The sequence below is a fragment of the Rattus norvegicus genome, chromosome X (assembly GCF_021556685.1).
Source record: "Rattus norvegicus strain SHRSP/BbbUtx chromosome X, alternate assembly SHRSP_T2T, whole genome shotgun sequence".
In the NCBI taxonomy this organism is placed as follows: Eukaryota; Metazoa; Chordata; class Mammalia; order Rodentia; family Muridae; genus Rattus; species Rattus norvegicus.
In genome coordinates this window covers 6615753-6621839 of record NC_141554.1, presented here as the reverse complement: position 1 = coordinate 6621839, position 6087 = coordinate 6615753, and positions in this window count along the sequence as shown.

Sequence of the window (6087 nt, the reverse complement as noted above, 5' to 3'; positions counted from 1 at the left end):
AAGTTGTTTATCAGCTTTAGTAGTTCTCTGGTGGAACTTTTGGGATCACTTAAATATACTATCATGTCATCTGCAAATAGTGATATTTTGACCTCTTCTTTTCCGATCTGTATCCCCTTGATCTCCTTTTGTTGTCTGATTGCTCTGGCTAGAACTTCAAGAACTATATTGAATAAGTAGGGAGAGAGTGGGCAGCCTTGTCTAGTCCCTGATTTTAGTGGGATTGCTTCAAGTTTCTCTCCATTTAGTTTAATGTTAGCAACTGGTTTGCTGTATATGGCTTTTACTATGTTTAGGTATGGGCCTTGAATTCCTATTCTTTCCAGGACTTTTATCATGAAGGGGTGTTGAATTTTGTCAAATGCTTTCTCAGCATCTAATGAAATGATCATGTGGTTCTGTTCTTTCAGTTTGTTTATATAATGGATCACGTTGATGGTTTTCCGTATATTAAACCATCCCTGCATGCCTGGGATGAAGCCTACTTGATCATGGTGGATGATTGTTTTGATGTGCTCTTGAATTCGGTTTGCCAGAATTTTATTGAGTATTTTTGCGTCGATATTCATAAGGGAAATTGGTCTGAAGTTCTCTTTCTTTGTTGTGTCTTTGTGTGGTTTAGGTATAAGAGTAATTGTGGCTTCGTAGAAGGAATTCGGTAGGGCTCCATCTGTTTCAATTTTGTGGAATAGTTTGGATAATATTGGTATGAGGTCTTCTATGAAGGTTTGATAGAATTCTGCACTAAACCCGTCTGGACCTGGGCTCTTTTTGGTTGGGAGACCTTTAATGACTGCTTCTATTTCCTTAGGAGTTATGGGGTTGTTTAACTGGTTTATCTGTTCCTGATTTAACTTCGATACCTGGTATCTGTCTAGGAAATTGTCCATTTCCTGAAGATTTTCAAATTTTGTTGAATATAGGTTTTTATAGTAAGATCTGATGATTTTTTGAATTTCCTCCGAATCTGTAGTTATGTCTCCCTTTTCATTTCTGATTTTGTTAATTTGGACACACTCTCTGTGTCCTCTCGTTAGCCTGGCTAAGGGTTTATCAATCTTGTTGATTTTCTCAAAGAACCAACTTTTGGTTCTGTTGATTCTTTCTATGGTCCTTTTTGTTTCTATTTGGTTGATTTCAGCTCTGAGTTTGATTATTTCCTGCCTTCTACTCCTCCTGGGTGTATTTGCTTCTTTTTGTTCTAGAGCTTTTAGGTGTGCTGTCAAGCTGCTGACATATGCTCTTTCCTGTTTCTTTCTGCAGGCACTCAGCGCTATGAGTTTTCCTCTTAGCACAGCTTTCATTGTGTCCCATAAGTTTGAGTATGTTGTATCTTCATTTTCATTAAATTCTAAAAAGTTTTTAATTTCTTTCTTTATTTCTTCCTTGACCAGGTTATCATTGAGTAGAGCATTGTTCAATTTCCACGTATATGTGGGCATTCTTCCCTTATTGTTATTGAAGACCAGTTTTAGGCCGTGGTGGTCCGATAGCACGCATGGGATTATTTCTATCTTTCTGTACCTGTTGAGGCCCGTTTTTTGACCAATTATATGGTCAATTTTGGAGAAAGTACCATGAGGAGCTGAGAAGAAGGTATATCCTTTTGCTTTAGGATAGAATGTTCTATAAATATCCGTTAAGTCCATTTGGCTCATGACTTCTCTTAGTCTGTCTACATCACTGTTTAATTTCTGTTTCCATGATCTGTCCATTGATGAGAGTGGGGTGTTGAAATCTCCCACTATTATTGTGTGAGGTGCAATGTGTGTTTTGAGCTTTAGTAATGTTTCTTTTACATATGTAGGTGCCCTTGTATTTGGGGCATAGATATTTAGGATTGAGAGTTCATCTTGGTTGATTTTTCCTTTGATGAATATGAAGTGTCCTTCCTTATCTTTTTTGATGACTTTTAGTTGGAAATTGATTTTATTTGATATTAGAATGGCTACTCCAGCTTGCTTCTTCTGACCATTTGCTTGGAAAGTTGTTTTCCAGCCTTTCACTCTGAGGTAGTGTCTGTCTTTGTCTCTGAGGTGTGTTTCCTGTAGGCAGCAGAATGCAGGGTCCTCGTTGCGTATCCAGTTTGTTAATCTATGTCTTTTTATTGGGGAGTTGAGGCCATTGATATTGAGAGAAATTAAGGAATAGTGATTATTGCTTCCCGTTATATTCATATTTGATGTGAGGTTATGTTTGTGTGCTTTCATTCTCTTTGTTTTGTTGCCAAGACGATTAGTTTCTTGCTTCTTCTAGGGTATAGCTTGCCTCCTTATGTTGGGCTTTACCATTTATTATCCTTTGTAGTGCTGGATTTGTAGAAAGATATTGTGTAAATTTGGTTTTGTCATGGAATATCTTGGTTTCTCCATCAATGTTAATTGAGAGTTTTGCTGGATACAGTAATCTGGGCTGGCATTTGTGTTCTCTTAGGGTCTGTATAACATCAGTCCAGGATCTTCTGGCCTTCATAGTTTCTGGCGAGAAGTCTGGTGTGATTCTGATAGGTCTCCCTTTATATGTTACTTGACCTTTTTCCCTTACTGCTTTTAATATTCTTTCTTTATTTTGTGCGTTTGGTGTTTTGACAATTATGTGACGGGAGGTGTTTCTTTTCTGGTCCAATCTATTTGGAGTTCTGTAGGCTTCCTGTATGTCTATGGGTATCTCTTTTTTTAGGTTAGGGAAGTTTTCTTCTATGATTTTGTTGAAGATATTTACTGGTCCTTTGAGCTGGGAGTCTTCACTCTCTTCTATACCTATTATCCTTAGGTTTGATCTTCTCATTGAGTCCTGGATTTCCTGTATGTTTTGGACCAGTAGCTTTTTCCGCTTTACATTATCTTTGACAGTTGAGTCAATGATTTCTATGGAATCTTCTGCTCCTGAGATTCTCTCTTCCATCTCTTGTATTCTGTTGGTGAAGCTTGTATCTACAGCTCCTTGTCTCCTCTTTTGGTTTTCTATATCCAGGGTTGTTTCCATGTGTTCTTTCTTGATTGCTTCTATTTCCATTTTTAATTCCTTCAACTGTTTGATTGTGTTTTCCTGGAATTCTTTCAGGGATTTTTGCGATTCCTCTCTGTAGGCTTTTACTTGTTTATTAATGTTTTCCTGTGCTTCCCTAAGTGTGTTCAGGTCTTTCCTGAAGTCCTCCAGCATCATGATCAAATATGATTTTGAAACTAGATCTTGCTTTTCTGGTGTGTTTGGATATTCCATGTTTGTTTTGGTGGGAGAATTGGGCTCCGATGATGGCATGTAGTCTTGGTTTCTGTTGCTTGGGTTCCTGCGCTTGCCTCTCGCCATCAGATTATCTCTAGTGTTACTTTGTTCTGCTATTTCTGACAGTGGCTAGACTGTCCTATAAGCCTGTGTGTCAGGAGTGCTGTAGACCTGTTTTCCTCTCTTTCAGTCAGTTATGGGGACAGAGTGTTCTGCTTTCGGGCGTGTAGTTTTTCCTCTCTACAGGTCTTCAGCTGTTCCTGTGGGCCTGTGTCTTGAGTTCACCAGGCAGCTTTCTTGCAGCAGAAAATTTGGTCTTACCTGTGGTCCCGAGGCTCAGGTTTGCTCGTGGGGTGCTGTCCAGGGGCTCTCTGCAGCGGCAGCAACCAGGAAGACCTGTGCCGCCCCTTCCGGGAGCTTCAGTGCACCAGGGTTCCAGATGGTCTTTGGCTTTTTCCTCTGGCGTCCGAGATGTGTGTGCAGGGAGCAGTCTCTTCTGGTTTCCCAGGCCTGTCTGCCTCTCTGAAGGTTTAGCTCTCCCTCCCACGGGATTTGGGTGCAGAGAACTGTTTATCCGGTCTGTTTCCTTCAGGGTCCGGCGGTGTCTCCGGCAGGGGTCCTGCCGCTCCTGGGCCCTCCCCCACGGGAGCCCAGAGGCCTTATACAGTTTCCTCTTGGGCCAGGGATGTGGGCAGGGGTGAGCAGTGTTGGTGGTCTCTTCCGCTCTGCAGCCTCAGGAGTGCCCACCTGACCAGGCGGTTGGGTCTCTCTCTCACCGGGTCTGGGAGCAGAGAGCTGCTGCGGGCCGGGATCCGCGGGTGTACCAGAGAGTTTCTAAACCTGAAAAACAACTTCATCAAAGTGGCTGGATATAAAATAAACTCAAACAAATCAGTAGCCTTCCTCTACTGAAAGGATAAACAGGCTGAGAAAAAATTAAGGCATTGATATCCTTCACAATAGTCACAAATAATATAAAATACCTTGGTGTGGCTCTAATCAAGCAAGTTGTATGATAAGAACTTCAAGTCTCTGAAGAAAGAAATTGAAGAAGATCTCAGAAGATGGAAAGATCTCCTATGCTCATGGATTGGCAGGAATAATATAGTAAACATGGCCATTTTACCAAAAGCAATCTACAGATTGCTTCAATGCAATCCCCATCAAAATTCCAATCCAATTCTTCATAGAGTTATAAAGAGCCATTTGCAACTTCATTTGGAATAACGAAAAACACAGGATAGTGAAAACTATTCTCAACAATAAAAGAACTTCTGGGGAAATCACCATCCCCAACCTCAATCACTGTTACACAGCAATGGTGAAAAAAACTGCATGGTACAGAAACAGGCAGGTAGATCAATGGAATAGAGTTGAAGACCCAGAAATGAACCCATACACCTATGGTCACTTGATATTTGACAAAGGAGCTAAAACCATCCAGTGGAAAAAAGACAGGATTTTCAACAAATGGTGCAGGTTGTCTGCATGTAGACGAATGCAAATAGATCCATTCTTATCCTCTTGTAGAAAGCTCAAGTCCAAGAGGATCAAGGACCTCCACATAAAACTGAAACTAATGGAAGAGAAAATGGGGAAGAGCCTCGAACACATATGCACAGGGAGTGTTCTGTTCAGGAAAATTTCCCTGTGCATGTGTGTTCGAGGTTCTTCCCCATTTTCTCTTCTACTAGCTGCATTTGTAGCAGAGGATGGCATTGTCTAGCGTCAATAGGAGAAGCCCTTGGTCTTGTGATGACTTGTTTCCCCAGTGTAGGGGAATGCCAGGGTTTTGAGGTGGGAGTGGATGGGTGAAAGTAGGAGCACCTTCCCAGAAGCAGGGGTAGGAGAGAAAGGGAATGGGAGAGGAGAGAAAGGGGAAAGCATTTGAGTGTAAATACATAAATACCCAATAAAAATGGGAAAACCTCTGTACATATTATTATAATTACTAGATTTACAACATCACCAAACTGGAGGCAACCACAATGATTTCAGTAGTGAAGCAAAGAGCAGTATCAAGGAATATGTGTTACACAGGCATGATGTATATGCAATACTCTGTAACTGAACTTCCATTGACAACACAGTCATATGAATCACCGAGTGAACCTCCAATTATGCTGATTGAGAAAAATTACAAAAAGGCAGTGTATGCCCTTTGTTAATGAAATATGGTGTCCTTGAAAACACAGTGCTAGAGAAAAGAAGAATGAATAAACATGTACTGGTGATTAAAAGCATGGTCAATATCAAAAGGTCAACCTTTATGACTGTACAGAAATAGAGCATTTTCGCTGTAGTGTGAACATCCTATCTTATTAGTATCAGAATTAACATTCTGGGCCTGTAATCAGATACGGTTTGTTCCCATGGACTCATTGATAATGTTTAGGCCCCAATGAGGCAATATTAAAGGATGGTAGCACTTGGGAATGGGACCCCTTTGAATTGAATAAGGTTTCTTTTCTTCTGGATCTTGTGTTAAGCTTTATCATTTTCAGAGATAAAGACTAGTCTCCTACTCTGCTTGACTTCCCATCTCATTGGGTGCTCTCTCAGAAGCTCCCATTTGAAAGGTGACAGTTCACTGTGACCTGACATTATCAAAACTGCTCTTACCAGGTGTCAAATCATTTAATCAAACATCACTTACCATTCTAGCCATCACAACAGGGATTACCACACTATAATCTGTACCGGATTACGAGACTGCACTAGAGTTTGGAGATAAGGTTTACTATTGATTTGAATCACTATAAACATTGAGAGAATCTGTGCTACTCCTTTGACTACTGTGAATCTCAAAATTTCTCAAACATAATTTTTATTAAGCCAAAATTCAATGGAAATGAAATAAAT